The following is an 18,394-nucleotide window of genomic DNA, read 5'->3' as shown; positions in this document are numbered from 1 at the left end:
GAAGTAGGTGAGGAGGGTATCTAAGTCAAAGTAGACACTATTTCTTTATGAACTTTTTACTGACTCACTACAGACTATTGTTTACTTTTGCTTTCAGGTATATATTTTGCCCTAATTTATGGATACATGTGGACATATGCTCTACCTCATGGGAGTTGTTCTATATCTAAATTTTGGGACTTTGTTAGGAAGTGAACCACCTGGAATGGAATTAGAGAATCCTATGAAAGGAAAGGTCTCACTTGAGTAATGAGGCTGAAGGGCTGACATTACATGCCTGAAGTCTCAGGACAAGGTCTGAAGTGAAGCATGCTGAAGTGGTACTCGTTGTGTTGATTAGGTTGGGAATCCATGGATGCAACGTCATCTGGTATGAATTGAGAGAAACAAGCAGGAAAGTGAGCCCCACCCTAGAGGTTCCAGGACTTAGGGAAATATAGGCTTTATAAAGGAAGTGGGAGGTTCCTGCTGATCTACAGGGATACAGAGGTCACATCAGCTCCTAAGGTGAATATGGGCCCCAGATCACATCTATTTGATGGGGTTTACAGTCAACAATATTTATACACCTTTCCCATATTTGGGAGCTACTCTTTTTCCTGATCCAGCTTTCTGGTCCTTTTCCAGAAAAGGACCAGACAATAACTTGGATCCACCTGAACATCAGATTTCAGGCTCAGGGGGAAAAAAAATCTAGTATAGCCACAGGCCCTTTGGAATATAACTAAAATATGCTTACTAACTATCTACAAAACAGAGACACCCCAAAATCTTTATCCTCCCTATTCCAGCCTTTAGGTCCATGATTGTTCCACAATTTGTTTGGCTTTATATATTAACTCTCTTTTCAGCCACCAGGTTCCAGATGCTAGCATGATGCCAATCAGACTTCCCTGGATAGACAACCCCACCAATGTGCCCTAGAGCTCTGATTTCTGAGAACCCCACCACACTAGGGAAAGAGCGAGGCAGGCTGGGATTATGGATCAACCTGTCAATGCCCATGTTCAGTGGGGAGGCAACTACAGAAACCAGACCTTCCACCTTTTGCATCCCACAATGACCTTGGGTCCATACTCTGAGAGGGTTAAAGAATAGGAAAGCTACCAAGGGAGGGCATGGGATATGGAGTTCTGGTGGTGGGGTATTGTGTGGAATTATACCCCTCTTATCCTATGGTTTTGTCAGTGTTTCCTTTTTTAAATTTTTTAAAAAAATATTTATATTTATTTATTTATTCCCTTTTGTTGTCCTTGTTGTTTTATAGTTGTAGTTATTATTGTGGTCTTTGTTGTTGGATAGGACAGAGAGAAATGGAGAGGGGAGGGGAATACAGAGAGGGGGAGAGAAAGACAGACACCTGCAAACCTGCTTCACCCCTTGTGAAACGACTCCCCTGTAGGTGGAGAGCCGGGGCTTGAACCGGGATCCTTACACCAGTCCTTGAGCTTTGAGCCACCTGTGCTTACCCCGCTGTGCTACAGCCTGACTCCCAGTGCTTCCTTTTTATAAATAAAAGGGGAAAAAAAAAGAAGAAAAACAATTGAATGGAATAACTGTAAAGTTTTAACAGTATTAGTTGATAGTAAGGACTACATGTTTGTTGAGTTAGGTATTAAAACTTTTCTAAGAAAAAGGCTGGGGCATGGATTAGCCTGCCAATGTCCATGTCCAGTGGGGAAGCAATTACAGAAGCCTGACCTTCCACCTTCTATACCTCATGAAGAATTTTGGTCCACACTTCCAGAGGGATAAAGAGTATGGAAGCTTCCAATGAAAGGAATTGGACACAGAACTCTGGTGATGGTAACTGTGTGGAATTGTATCCCTGATATCTTACAACTTTGTTAGTCATTATTAAATCACTCATAACAAATCTTCTCTAAGAATCTGAAATTTCATTTCTTTCATTTATGTTGCTGAATAAATTATTTCAACTCTTCTAATTTTTCTTTCAAATACACAAATAAATAATTAAAGTAACATAAAAGTCCAGAAATAGAAAGAAAGAGAGAAAGAAAGAAAGAGAGGAAGAAAGAAAGAAGAAAATGAGAGAGAGAGTGTGAGAGAAAGAGAGGGGGGGAAGAAAAGGAGTGAGGAAGGAAGGAAGGAAAGAAGGAAGGCAGGAAGGCAGGAAGGCAGGCAGGCAGGAAGGAAGGAAGGAAGGGAGGGAGGGAGGGAGGAAAGAAGGAAGGAAGGACATTCTGTAAATTGCTTAACCTTTTTTGAGGACAATATTTTCCTGCTTGATATTTCCACACTTACTTTCTAAGAGTCCCTGTGATGAATTTTCACTTACCATTCTACAATTGCACACAGGGCTCCATCTGTGAAAACCAAGTAAACCCATATGTTGCAAATGAGTATCTGTAATAGCAACAGTAAGAGTTTCACAATCTGTGAGTGAGAAGGAAGCTTATGAACGTAAACACAAATGAGGTTTTCTTGCCTCTTGCAGATAATTTCAAACTCTTTCAGTCCAAAAAAGCACTGCGGATATGAATCACACTACTGGCTCAGAGTGGAGAACTGAAAAACTTGCTGGCTTTTCTTGTTCCAGAGAAATCAATTACTAATATCTACTTAAGTAGCAAGTTAATTAGACTTTCTTAATCTAAATGAGAAAAAATTGTCATTGGATTTGAGTCTGTGTTTGTATCTATGTATCTTTTAAACGATCTATATATGTATCTATATATCTGGATATATATATATATATATTTCTACATATATATAGTCCAATAATTCACCAAATCATATACACCCTTCAATTAGTGTACAAATGTTGTATATGCTGGGTGTCAGCAATTAGAGCACCTAGAGTTCAGATATATGCACTTTAATTTTTTTCTTCTTTCTTTTTTTTTGGGGCGGGATGGGGCTAATGGATTTACAATACAGCTGACACATGGGTATCATTTTTCATCCCTCTGTGGTATGTACCTGCAAAACACTCTCACAAAGTAGTGCCACTTCAAAATTGTCTTATGAGCTTTTATTCATCTTTTATTGTCTTTATTGCCTTTAGAAGCTTAACTTGCTGCAAATTTAATTTAAATTTATTGAAGTTTAGAACATTCAGGCATTGTCTTTGGTAAACATGGTACATACAGAAGAGAAAGGACAGAAATAATTGAAAGAAACAAAAACACAAAGGCAGTGTCTCTCATCAGGGAATCATTTCCTGTATAAGATCCCTGTAACCAATCACAGATTGTACACCATGCTGTCCTTTGATCCCAAAGGAGGAACTGACTCTAAGGACAGCTAAGTTCATAGTCATTCTGTTCATTTCCTGTGTGACCTTCTCACTAGTTTTTATAAAGAACCCTTCAGCCACATCAGTCCTGGGTTTATTTCACTCCAGAGAAAAAAAATATATAGATTTTTATTTGCAATTTATAGATTTCTTTATAGATTATTATTTGTAATTTAAAATTTGATAGCACACCTAAATTAAACCACTTTTAAGAAAGATTCTCATGAAATCTTATTATTTATCTTAATAATATTTTATCTTAAATATAAAGATATAGGGAGGAGGCATATATTCACATGACATTTTATTTTGTAATTATCTATATTTTCATTAGCATGTTATATAAAATTGCTGGCAATATCAGAATACAAAGAGCAATATTAATCACAATTTAAAGATAAAACAAGAAAGCATAGAAAGATTAAATCTTTGCTTTTGGTTATAGATCTTGTTAGTAGCAAACCTGGGACTACAGAATGCAAATTATGAGCTATGTTTTATTGTTCTGTATCTAAATTTATTTGGAGCTAAATTGCCAAAGTAAAATAAATTAGTATCCCTTTGAGAAGGCCAATTTGACTTTATCTGAATATTAAATTTCCTGAAGTCCTATTGCTCCATTTAATCGTATCACTTTTTTTTGTAATAATTTTGGCAATGCTTATGGCTATTAGATTATTGGTTTCTATTAGAGGAGATAACTCTGGTAGGTGAAAGAAAGGTAGTCATCTAAGTGATTCTGAGCTACCTGTGGAATCAGAAGCAAAATCAAGTAAACACTTCAAGTATGAAAATAGTGGCAGAAAGTGAAGACCAAGTAGTTTGGTTTACCCTTGAGTCACTCTTAGAGAAAGAGAAGAGCTACCTATTCTAAATCCTATATGGATTCATGTTTATAGAGCCATTTTGCCTTTCTCGACTTCTTTATAAAGACACCTTTCCTTTTCTAATTTACTTCTTTTCTCTTTATTCAATTTTTCTGTAGTTCTATCCATATAGTGACATTTCCTTTAGTGTTATATTAGTATTCTTCAGTCCACCTACAGTGACATAAATTGGTGAGTGACCTTGAACCTAGTAGTACAAGGACTCATTCTCAGAGACCAAAGCTGAGTGATAACAGTGATGTGGTCAGTAATTGCTCCATGCTATAGGTAAAAGACTAATGATTTTAGCTTGCCCTATTCTGTTTCACACTAATCAGCTGAGCACTTGTAACCTCAGATTTCTGATTCCTGTTCCTATTGATTGAACCTCAGTGATATACCCTGTGCCAGCTATTTTGTGTCCATAAATCTCTAATCAGTGCCCAGACTTACTTAAACAATGAATCCCAGTCTAAATATCCCTGGAGTATTAAAAAAATGAAAAGCTAAAATTACTTACTTTTTTTTGTTTTACCAGAACACTGCTCATCTCTGGTTTGTGGTGGTGCAGGGCATTGAACGTGGGACTTTGGAGCCTCAGGCACGAGAGTCTGTTTGCATAACCATTATGCTATCTACCCCTACCCAATTACTTACATTTTTAATGAAGACAGAAATTCAAAAAATACTACTAATTCAACAGAAATACGTAAACTTTTCTGAAAAGAACTTCAAAGCTATAAGTCCTATAGAATAATCACTGAAATAAGAAGTTGGATGGAAGAAAACTTCAATAAAGTCAGAGAGAATATGAGAGAAATTATAGAAGAAATTAAGGGAGATAAAAAAATATAGGAGTTAAATTTTAAAATGTAATATAGGGAGATAGTATAATGTTACTCAAAAATACTTCCATATGTGAGGCTCCAATTCCAAGTTTCAATTGCAGGTATTACTATCAGTCAAAGCTGAACAGTACTCTGGTGAAATAACAACAACAATAATAATAATGCCACCAGTATAAATTACATAGTAGGAAGGCAGAAACCAAATACCTAAGTAGTGATCCAGAGAATGCAGTATAGGAGCCCATTAAAAAGTACCAACAAACCATGAAGTAACAGGCATTGGAGAGGTGGTGAAAAGGGAACTCTGCTTCACTGCTCATGGGAATGTAAACTGGTACAGCCTCTTTGAAAGACTGTATGGAGAATCCTTAAACAAATAAAAATGGAATTACCTTATGGTCCAGCAATACCACTCTTGGGCATTTATCCAGTGGACACTCAAGCATTAATTAGAAGGGACTCATGCACCACTATATTCATAACTATATTATCCACAATAGCCAAAGAGTGGAATCAGCATAAATGCCCATCATCAGATGACTGGCTAAAAAACTTATGGGAAATATACTCCATGGGATACCACCCTGCTATAAAAAAACCAAAAAAAAATAAAACTGTGCCCTTTGTGAGAAAACAGATAGAACTGGAGGTGATTATGCTTAGTGAAATGAGAGCTGAAAGACAACTACTAGATGATTTCACTCATATGTGGAATCTAGAAACCTGATCTACATGAACTTGCTGAAAAAAAAAAAATCCAATCAAAGCCAAAACAAACAAACTGTAAGACTTCTGAGAACTATGGTGATTATCTTTGTGACGTTAGAGGGTGGGGGATCTGGAGCTTTGGGAGGGATGTGGTGTGGAACTATATATGGGATATCACTCTGCTGTTAAAAAATAAAGTGATATTGTTCTCTTTGTGAGAAAATGGATAGAACTTGAGGTGACTATACTTAGCTAAATAAGTAAAGAGAAGGAAGATAGCTACCTGACGGTTTCACTTATATATGGAATCTAGGGATCTGATTTACGTGAATTTGCCTCTCCTCCCCAAAAAAATTTAAACAAAACAGACACAAGAAAACTGTAAGATTTGGAAGAACTATCGTGGTTATCTTTGGGGGGTGGGAGAGTAGGGATACAGAACTTTGGTGGTGGATGTGGTATGGAACCAGACATTGCAATCTTATAATCTTATGACAAACTATTAATAAAGGAGAGGGGTATCTGAAAAAAACTTTACAATAGTAAAAAAAAAAAAAAGTACCAGCAACAAGAACAAAGAACTAAAACAAATTAAGATTAAATCAGAGAGCTATGGGGCAAAAATAAAAAGAAACAGAATTTAAGGAACTGGGTAGTGGCATACCCAGCTGAGTTAGAGAGCCCAGTTCCTTGCAAGTGGTGAAGCAGTGCTGCAAGTGTCTCTCTGTCTCACTCCCTCTCTATCTCCTACTTTACTCTCAATTTCCAGCTGTCTCTATACAATAAATAAATAAATAAATAAATAAATACACTTAAAAATAGCATATGCTATTTTTTATCATGGGGGATGCCAGAAGGAGGAGAAAGGGACAGAAGTTTTATTCAAAGAAACAATAGCCAATAATTTCTCCAAATTAAAATAGATAGCTCCAGGATGTTACAATACAAAACAAAATAAACTAGGGCACCAAAGTAAAAACCCTGTGGTGAGGGGTAGACATGCAGCTTCCAGGGCCAGTGGAGGGTGGGAGTGGGTGGGAGGCATGGGTCACAGTCTTTTGGTGGTGGGAATGGTGTTTATGTACACTCCTAGTAAAATCTAGTCATATAAATCACTAGTTAATTAATATGAGGGCGGAAAATTAATCGTATGTCTCAAAGTTTTTCAAAACACAAACTGAATCTTTTTAATATATAGGATGTGTAATTGATATGCAGACTCTCTCAAAAGCCTAGACCAAGTAGATCAGAAGCAACCAATAGCACAGCTATATACAAGATACTGGGTACTGTACAGCAAACCATAACAAAAGGACTTTTTCAAAGTTAACCCAATTACCAATTAATGTGATGATAACATTAACTATCCATTGTCTTTTTGAACCCTAAGACAGCAGGAACCTCACATCTCCACTATAGAGCCTCTACTTCCCCCAGTCCTGGAACCCATGGATAGGGCCCACTTTCCCGTATGCCTCTCCCAATCCATATCAAATAATATTGCATCTGCCGATCACAACCTAACCAATGCAACAATTGCCACCTCAACATGCTTCACTTCAGACTGTGTCTAGAGACTTCACGTGTGGAATGACAACCCTTCAGCTTCATTACTTGGGTGAGACCTTTCCTTTCATAGTATACTCTAATTCCGTCTCAGGTGGTTCACTTTCTAACAAAGTCCCAAAACCTAGATATACACCAGTTTCTGTGAGAGAGAGCATATGTTCACACGTATCCATAAACTAGTGCAAAATATATACCTGAAAGCAGAAGTACACTAGGGTTTGCAGTGAGTACCCCCCTAACACTTCCTCTCCACTATTCCAAGCTTTGGGTCCATGATTGCTCAACAATTTGTTTGGCTTCGTATGTTAACTCTCTTTTCAGTCACCAGGTTCCAGATGTCCTCAGGATGCCGGCCAGGCTTCCCTGGACTGAAGACCCCATCAATGTGTCCTGGAGCTCCACTTCCCCAGAGACCCACCCTACTAGGGAAAGAGAGAGACAGACTGGGAGTATGGACTGACCAGTCAACGCCCATGTTCAGCCGGGAAGCAATTACAGAAGCCAGACCTTCTACCTTCTGCAACCCACAATGAGCCTGAGTCCATGCTCTCAGAGGGATAGAGAATGGGAAAGCTATCATGGGAGGGGGTGGGATATGGAGATTGGGTGGTGGGAACTGTGTGGAGTTGTACCCCTCCTACCCTATGGTTTTGTTAATCAATCCTTTCTTAAATAAAAAAAAACAACCCTAAACTTAAGCACACTAAAACACAAATAATTAAAGTGGAATATATCACAGATAAACAGAATTTTAAAAGTGACAAGAGAAAAGTAAATAGTTACTATAGGGGAACCCCACATAATATGATCAGCTCATTTTAACACCTGAAATTCTAAACAGCAGTTTTAAAGACCAGGATAAACCGGTGGGATATAATCAAACTTTTGCATAGGAAAGATTTCCGTCCAAACATTTTATTTAACTAGGTCATTATTCAGGTTTGAAGGGGTGATGAAGAACTTTGCAGAATAAGCAACAGTTAAAGGAATTTTTTACCACTTAAACAGCCCCATGAGAAATGCTAAATGGAATTATGTAAAAGGAAATTATCTTGTTCATATGGAATAAATAAGTCCAGGAAATAAACAAAGTCAAGTGAAGATAAGACTTTTAGGCATGAGCTGCAGAACTGTGGTTATTAGTAGGGTTGAAAGAAGTAGATTCTGATGGAGGGACTTTGATACTTTGGTGATGAGTGTGATGTGGTAGCACTGACATGGCTTAAATTGTACTTTAAATATCTATAGTCTTACAAATCAAGGTTACCACAAAAGCAAAAATAATTTTAAAAATATAGATTGAAATCTAATTCTGCCCTCAAAAATTCTATCTCTAATTAAAAGACATAGAGGATAAGATTCAAGGATCTTTTTTTTTTCCTGTAAGCACATTAAATCTATGAGTTTTATGACATGAACTAATAAGACCCATTTTGGAATTAAAAAGCAAAAAAAAAAAAGGCTAATGAGACTACTAAATAATTTGTATGTAAGAAAACAAGTGAGGCATATTTAAGAATTCTGAATTCTCAAAGTTTCCATAATATATTTTTTACTTAGTTCTGGTCCAGAAAAAGCATATAATTGTAAGCATTACAATAATATTTTTCATCCCTGAAAAGAAACTCAAAAAACAAAACATTGTTATATTAGCTAGAGTGTTTACCTACTGGGGGGTTATTTATTATTTTGATTTGAAGTCTAGGGTGGGTAGGAGGTATATGATATTATTACAGATTATCTTGTAACTGTAGCTACAACAAACCTGAAAGTGTTCCAAGACTTCTCCTGGAAACTTAATCCAGAATTTATCCACTTCTTTGATACATCATCCAAAATGGTGTCTTACATCATGGAATTAAAACCCTGCAAAAAACTATACATGTTCTTCTCGGTGCAGCACTACTCATATTATGCTGAAACTGGTTGCTATTCAAATAATCCAGTCCCATAAGAGGAACTTAAAATCAATTTTCTCACTATTTATATCATATGACTTGGAAATTGGGTAGTAATCCTTTAACAATGAACCAGAATCTGACTAATAGGAGACATACTTCAATACCCAACTGATAGAAAGAGAACAAGATATCAACTAAGAAATCACAGAGAGAAAGATCTTGAAACTAGAAAGAGAAGATCATAGAAGTGATGAAGATGATTCATGAAGAAAGATATTGGGACTATAGACAAAAAGGAATTTTTGTACTGTTTTAGAAGACATCTCATAACAAAAGGAGTTCAGTAGCAGAGAAAGAAGTAGTTTAAACTTGATCTTGGTTGTCCCCAGTTGGTAAAGGACCTAATTTTTGCAGGACAGGATTTAACAAAGATATTAAATTTTGGCTTAGAAGAAAAGTCAATGTCCTGTTAAATTATGCAATTTACTTATTTGTAAATAATTTATGGGCATATATACATATGTTCTATATATACATACATATGGCATATGTATTATAACTATATGTGAGTATAATAAAAATATTTTTACTATAAATACTACTTGTGAACTGAATGCCCAACTGAGAAGGGTGTGGAAAAAGACCACATGTCTTTTGATAGCACCACTTCTTCTTCTAGCGTTTGCTGAAGTCAGTCTAAAAAAGAAATAAAACACATTAAGTCTCTTGGCTTTCATTTGTAGAGGAATTTAAAAACAATACAGGCTTTCATATCTTAGTATTGTTAATTTAGTATCAGAGCCTTCTCCTAAAGATGTTATTAGTTTAGCACCGTCTAATGAATGTCTTTAACTCATTAGTGTGAAAAGTAACTGGTTACAATAAACCTCAATCTTGCACTTGATAACATTTGTATTTGTAATTTTTTCAGAGTGAAACATAATCCATCATATTTTATTCCTCACAAATCCAATTAATTATTTAAAATTAAAAAATTGAGAAATATAGTCCAAGCAAATATTAATTTCTTTGCTTAATGTCTCATTGCATGGTAATTTCCTACACTGTCATTTTTCAGTGGAAAAATACCTGAAATTCATTTACTGAAATTCAATTTAACAGAGTAATTTAAAAAGAATCAATAGGTATGCTATTAATAAGGGAAAATTCAAACGCAATGCAGCATTTGTTTCTAATTACCACTACATCAAGTCCCAGGTACAAATTCTCTTTATTTCAATTAACAATTTAACGGTGCTTTCGAAAGATAAGGAAAGCTTAAAAAAAAAATCAAACCTCTGGTATAGTACACCCAATTTTCTCCCTAAAGGAAACATAATAAAGAATTAGAATTATGAGAAGAAGCTGGAGACAGATGGTGTGTGGGACAGTGCTTGTAACTGCAGACAGAGGAATCAGTGGCCTTCATGTGTGTGTGCGCGTGTGTAATATATCCAGAATAATAACAGTGGGAGTAATGATGATAAGGACTGATACAATTATTTACTCTTATGTGTTGCATCACATCATCCAGAAGTTTTAGATATTTCAGAAACACATATGCAATCTCTCATACGCACAAACACACATTTCTATGTGTGAAATTCTTGGTAATTGTGACTAGGAAAGTGTGGTGTTTAAAACACATCTCTTATAGGTGATAGTAAACTCAGCTATTTATAAAGTTGATCTTGTAATTTTTTTTTTCTCTTTTCCCATCCCTCCTTCCTTTCCTACGGAGCCTCCCTCCCTCCCTTCCTTCCTTGCTGCTTTGCCACTAGATTTTTATTTTCCCTCTATAGTTTTGCATCTGCCTGATTCTACCATTTCTGGCAGACTTGTTATTTTAAGCTAGAGAATGAGAGGCAGAAAAAGAGAGAGAGAGAGACAGAGAGAGAGAGAGAAGAGAGACACCATGGCACTACCTATCTGTTTGTTAACATTCCCCTTTGCATAGGGTTCCCAAGTGCTAATGGGAGCTTAAACCTGGGTCTTTGTGCATAGTAAAGTGTAATTTCTATTGGGTGAGCTATTTCCTGGCTTCTGCTTGTTATTTATTTATTTATCTTTATGTTAGACTGGATAAATCCATATAGTGTTAAGGTTTCAAAGAATTACTTCTATATACAGTTGACATACTCATTTAGTAGCTGTAAAAGGTAAATCATAGAGAAAGTAAGGTATTTTCTCAAGCAGGCATAAATAATTATTAGAGGAGCTAGTGGTGATGTACCTGGCTGGCTGAACATACACATTAAAGTGAATAAATAAGGACCCTGGCTCAAAACTCTAGTCCCCCCCTGCAGGAGGGAAGCTTCATTAGTGGTGAAGCAATGTTTCAGGTCTCTCTTTCTCACTCTTTCTCCCTTTGTCTATCTTCCCCTTCCCTCTCAACTTCTCACCATATCTATGCAAAATTAATAAATCTATTAAAATAATAATCACTGGAAATCAGCATTAGAATTCATCTTTCCTAGTCATGATTACAGCAAGTTAGTGAAGATAGTTTGTCTTTACCCACAGTGCAGATATTTATCTTGGTTTTTATTTAACAAGATATTAAGCATGACATAGTGTTTAATAAGCAGAAAACAAAGAATAGGAATGGAGCAGATCAGTAGGGACCATAGGGTAGAAAAAATCTAGGATGTATATTTTAGGTGTGTTCTTAGGGGCCCATGATTTTAGTAATCTTTGCTTCAGTTTGTAGCTAACATGGAGGTAGATTAGAAATACTGTCTGGGAAGATGATGTCATAGCTGAGAATAGAATTTTGAAGCCAGATTAGGGCAGAGAATAGCTCTCAAACTTGAATATATATATATATATAATGTTTATATCACATCCATCTGACCCAGGACCCATATCTGTTTATATTTAGCACAGGAGCCTATATAACCTCAGAGTCCCAGTCAGTCTTAGTTCACAATCTATTGTCACAGCTGGGAACCTTTTCGGCTGTACTCAGTAGAGGACCAGTCTTCCTGCAGTGGCAGAGTAGGATGACCCAGCTCCCCTTCAGAGAGGGAAGCAGTCCTTATCTTTGCTATTTTATAGTGAAGTTAAGATCCTGGAGAGGCCCATAAGAGGGCTTATGATTACATTCCTGATGGAAGTGACCAGTGAAGAGAGGGGTCCACTAGAGGTCTAGGTTCATAGTATCTATGGGGATTCCAAGAATTTCCAGATTATGACTCCAGGTGGTATAACCACATCTTCAGAGTTAATTTTCTTTTCTTATTTCATTTATTTAATTTGATAGAGATAGATAGGAATTGAAAGGAAAGGGTGATATAGAGAAAGAAAAAGAGAAATGTGCAGCACTGTGTCATAAATCATGAAGCTTCCTTCCTGTAGAGAGGGTGGGGACCAGGGGTTTGAACAAGGGTCTTTGATCATTGTAACATGTGTTCCTTACTGGTTGGATCACTGGCCAGCACCCCGGAGTTAATTTTATATCAATAGGGAAATATTTACAGACTAAGTTTTAGAATGTAGATATCTTTAAGGGGATATTGTTTAGTATACCATGGATATATATATACTGTTTATCTATCCTCAAGTCAGAGACCATGACATAAAACTTTTTCATATTTTTGCCTTAATTCACCTTGTACATAATTACTGTTATTGCTTATTTTATGGACTTTTAATATATTATTTGCTACAGCTCACAAAATATTTCTTATCAATTTTCTCACTGTATGCCATTATTTATGCTTTTTTCTTTAACATTTGGCTATTTATCTTGAGTAGTTCTCTGAAGTAATTAAAACATCTTTGTTTTACTTATTTATTTATTTTTATTTATAAAAATGAAACATTGACAAGACCATAAGATAAGAGGGGTACAACTCCACACAATTCCCACAGCCAGATCTCTGTATCCCATCCCCTCCCCTGATAGCTTTCCTATTCTTTATCCCTCTGGGAGTATGGATGCAAGGTCATTGTGGGATGCAGAAGGTGAATTAAAACATTTTTGAAGCTGAATTTCAAAAGAAAAGAAGAATCAAGTGACCTGCTTTTTACACTTTAGAACTTAGTTATTCTCTATGTCTATTACTAGAGTTGCCAAATGCTAGAAGAAGATTACTAGAGTTAAAAGCAACATGCTGTCAATGACTGCTGTGTTCAAGGAATCGAGCGTTCTTCCAGTCAGAGTGAGATGGCTGGAAGCTTTTATAATCACCATTGATTCTTATTTAGATTTATCTGTACTACATGACATTTTTTTAGCATTATAGACTTTGACTCTTTAGTCATCTCCTGGTCCTGTGTACAGAAATATATATATATGAATAGGGACAGGAGCCAGAAACACTATGGCAGGAAAACAAACATGAGTGCACCCTTTCATATCTAATGAGAACTCTTCTGCTAGAGGTGGACTTTGAGGGATGTCTTATCTGTTTTTATGAATTTTATTTAACATCTAGGTATATAAGACAACTTTGTGATAGGGCCAAAGGTCATCATAAATTGTTATTCATTAAGCATAGAGTCCAATAAACAGGTCATTCAGTAACAAGCTAGTACTATTGCTCAAGAGAGCTAGACTGAAATTCAACTTGAGACAAAAAAAAAAAAAAAAAAAAAACCCTCCTAGCACTGGTTTCATAAGCAAGGACTTGATTCTGTTCTTACTAGTGATCTCTGAGGTAATCTGTAGTTCAAATCAGATCTACATACAAGTGACAACTACAGAAAGAACTGGTGGGAAAGACATTTACTGCATTCTTTATTGTCTGCACTGATCCCTATAACTATGTCCCCATATCTTTTTCTCTCTCTTTTAAAAATACTTTATTCATTTATTAATGAGAAAAACAGGGAAAGAGAGAAATAAGACATCATTCTGATACATATGTTACTGGGGATTGAACTCAGGACTTCATGCTTGAAAGTCTAATGCTTTATTCACTGTGCCACTTCCCAGACCACTGTCCCCATACTCTCCAAGGATTTATTTTTCCTAAAAGAGCAGGTTTCCCTTAAAAAGAACCTATAGAGCAAATTCATCTTAAGTTATAGCTATTTGACTCATAGATTAAAACTCAAATATTGTCATTTGATCTTCCTAAATCTGCCCAAATGAGAATGCAATTTCACTGAATGTGGCAAAAATTAATAATAATGAAGGACTTCAATTGACTTTTTTTCAGATGCTGAGGAATAAACAAAGGCAATATTTCTGATATACTATTATATATTCTGAACATGATTCTTGATATTCTTTCTGCACAATTTCCTCTTATTTATTTATTTATTCCCTTTTGTTGTCCTTGATGTTTTATTGTTGTAGTTACTATTGATGTCGTTGTTGTTGGATAGGACAGAGAGAAATGGAGAGAGGAGCGGAAGACAGAGAGGGGGAGAGAAAGACAGACACCTGCAGACCTGCTTCACCGCCTGTGAAGCGACTCCCCGGCAGATGGGGAGCAGGGGCTTGAACTCCGATTCTTAAGTTGGCCCTTGCGCTTTGCGCCACCTGGGCTAAACCCGCTGAGCTACCTCGGACTCCCTATTTCCTCTTTTTACATACATGATGCTTAACCTTTTCTAAAAATGTAAAGATACAAGGATATTTTCTTTTTTCTTCAGTCCAAATATTATAAGTAATTTAGCCTTAACTTTCTTCCAAGAGAATTTCAAGAATCGCAAATGATAAAGCACTGCTATTTATTTTAACATATGACAGGTCATCAAAACAAGGGAGGAAAAAATGTTGAATAGAATGTGACCTCTAAAAAGAGAGCTTAGCACATAGCAAGAAAGGAAAAAAAAAATCTTAGAACTAGTAGAAGCCTTAATTAACTCCATGATGACAAAGCTTACTCAAACATCTGTGTCCTAATAGGTTAATGTAAAACAGCATCCAACTACTTACATTGTAAAGATGATATCTGCTTGAAAAGTGAAAAAAATCCATGTTAGATGTTATTATATGTATGGCTTAGTTATAATGGAGAAATATTCTCCAGCTCTGTGATGATCCTCCTCCTAGAAATGAGTAGACCAGATCAGCATTTACATTCACGTTCCAACTTGCCCATAATTTTCTTGGCTCTTTTCTGAATCAAATGTGGTAGCAGTTGTGACTGTATTAGTCTACCTACTCAAACATTAGTACTTCTATTTGGTCAACCTGATTTCCTTGCCATGGAGAAACGTTAAAATCATTTATTCTGTCAGCATTTGCTATGGATTCTAGTAATTACAAAGCATCTTTCCCCTCCTTATGCATCAGTTTCAATAAGTCATACTAAAAACTCTGCTTAAATTGTATTTAACAGGATATTAACATAATCATATTTACTGGGAGTGAAATATACACAAATCTTATTATCAAATAAGTTAAGACTTCACAATATTTCTGGAATTTGTGTGGCATTTGAAAATTCACAGAATGACCTCCAATACATTTTTTACTTTATCTTGAAAAGCAAAGTAGACACAACTGGCAGAGATATTCAAATCATCGTTCACAATCAGAAAGGGCAGCAAAAAGGTCCTTAAACCTCCTGCTGTGCCAACTGACCTTTCACTGCTGGATATGAAAGAGGAATTTAAGAAATCCAGGGTTGACTTCTAGGTAGTAAACATTACTCAGAGCTCTTGGCAAAACTTATCTACAGATCATTAAAGAAGGATGTCAGTGTTTTAACAACCAGCAATGTCATGTATGCTTTAGTTTGCCTTCCTTGGGATTCATGTGGGGGGAATATGGTGATACCAATAATAATAACATCACTTAACCTTTGAAAGATAAAGCAAAAGGTAGAGACAATGCAGTGCTGAAATCTGTTGTTCCCAGTCCTGAGCATCTTGTTTCCTTCTACAGTCTCTGAGAGGTGAAATGGAAGGTGTTAGCAACTTAGTAGGCTTAGGAGGAAGTGTTGAGCTTGTATCTGCTATTAGAGAACATTTTGATGCTAGTCAATATCACACCGAGTTATAGATTTTGCTGTTGTTTTGTGATTGTAAACATCCTAGATAACAATATGGTCAAAATTTTTCCATTGTTACAGAGGCTTATGTGTGTGTTTGGGGGGTAGAGGGGAGAGAAGGTGTGAAGAGGGAGGGATATAGGGAGCTAAAGAAAAATAACATATGACCCAGGAGATAGCACAGTGGTCCTGAGCTTAATCACATGTCAGAGTGGTGCTCTGATTCTCTTTCAAATAAATAAGTAAATAAATATAAAAACAAAACAGAACACACAGGGGTCAGGTAGTGGCACACCTGCTTAAGCATACACATTACAGTGCACAAGGACCCATGCTCAAGCCCCTGGTCCTCATCTGCAGGGGGGGAGCTTCACAAGTGTTGAAGTAGCGCTGCAGGTCTGTCTCTCTCCCTCTCTGTCCCCCACTCTCAATTTTTCTCTGTATCTTTCCAATAATAAACAAATAAAAATTTTAAAAAAAGATAAAATTAAAAAAAAAAAAGAATTGTCTAGTGTACTGTATCAAAGCAAAAGGCCCTGGGGTCAGGGGAGGGTTCAGGTCCTGGAACACCATGGCAGAGGAGGACTAAGAGGGGCTTGAATTATTATGTGGAAAACTGAGAAATGTTACACATTAAAAAACTACTGTATTTTACTGTTGATTATAACAAAATTAATCTCCTCAATAAAGAAAAAATAGGAAAAAATGGAATTGTCTATAAAAAACGAAAGCAATATAGCACATTGAGTCAGGTTTCCTGAATTATTTGGGAGTGTTCATCATAAATGACTAATATGTGTCAAGAAGTTACAAAATAGTTGAGAGTATTTTCATTTAATTCTATTTGACCACTCAGGATGTGTCATCTTTCTCACAGACAATACTAGTATTTTTGCTCTACAGGTTTCAGAGTGCTTTCATATTTTATTGTGACCAATAGTTATCTCACAGTTACTGGTAGGTGTACTGGTTTACTGGTGATAAAACTACCAGTGGGCAATGGTGGCTGGCTCCGGACACAGAATAACAGTTGATTCATGCTGAAGATCAAGGCTAGCGCAGGGAAAAAATGACATCTGATTTCCTGAGGTTTTGTTAATTCCAGAATTCTTGATTGGATTATTACCAGAAGCCTCCTGATTGAGATATAACATCATTATCTATAGCTTCTATAGAGTCAATCTTCACTTTAGAGCTGAGATGTGACCAGTGTATCATTATAGTATTAAAGAATAGAGACATTTGTTGTCTTAAAGTCATTCCAGTAGGACTCAGAAAGCAATTGTAGTATAACTAAATTATGATAGTGTACCTTTCAAAAACTATGTGCAGTCAAGGTCTATTTAGTTCAGTTATAATTACGGGACTACTATTGGCCTTCACATTACCACAGAATAATAAAAACTTAAGAATCATCAAGAATTTATAAGCCAAGTTTACAGCACTCTCTATTCAGTTTGTTGACCATATATGTTATCTTTCTGGTAGAAGAACAGGAAAGAAATATATTTTATTGGGTTCTTATGGCTGCAGAGCCTGACCAGATTATAATTGTCTAACTTCCATTCACTGAATCACAACATTTCACAACTGGCAGTAGATAACATGTGAGCATCTGGTTCAAATAAGTTACATTGTATATGAAAAAAAAAATGGAGGCTTTATGTTAAATTACTTGCCTGGAGTCATGCAGCTTGTTTATGATTGTGTCAACTATAGCAGTCCAAGATTTATGAAGCTATAACTAGTTTCTTCCCAAGGAGTGTAGATAGACTGATAACCTGGAATTAGTATCTAGGAGAAGAATGGTAAATTTGTCACCTTGAGTCTTGATTGATTGGTTAGAAGCTCTGATTGACTGGTAAGCAATCCTGGAGTACATAGTAAGAAAGGTTATAGAGTCACATTCAGGCTTATCAGAGAAGAGCACCCAAGGACAAATAAAGTTTCTATCATGGAAAAGTTTAAAAAGAGGAAAGAGGCCAGATATTACATGTTCCTAATCTAGAAGCACCAACATTTTCTGTCATCATAATCAGAAATGTTTAAAGTACAGAAAATATTTGTAGGAATTGATTGTATAAGATAAATGAAAGGAAACATCAGTGAGTAAATGTTGATTTACCAATGGTTAGGAAATACTGTGTAAGCCACTAAGTGTCTGCTATTCTCTATAGCCTGTGCTGAGAGCCAGGAAGATTAAATAGAGGAGAAAACACTTCCTATAGGTATACTGCATTCCTGGAATGTGTGATGCCCTCCCTGGGTTCATTCTTAGCAACCTATGTTGTAT

This window comes from Erinaceus europaeus, chromosome 8 (assembly GCF_950295315.1).
Source record: "Erinaceus europaeus chromosome 8, mEriEur2.1, whole genome shotgun sequence".
Classification (NCBI taxonomy): Eukaryota; Metazoa; Chordata; class Mammalia; order Eulipotyphla; family Erinaceidae; genus Erinaceus; species Erinaceus europaeus.
This window is presented reverse-complemented; position numbering follows the sequence as displayed.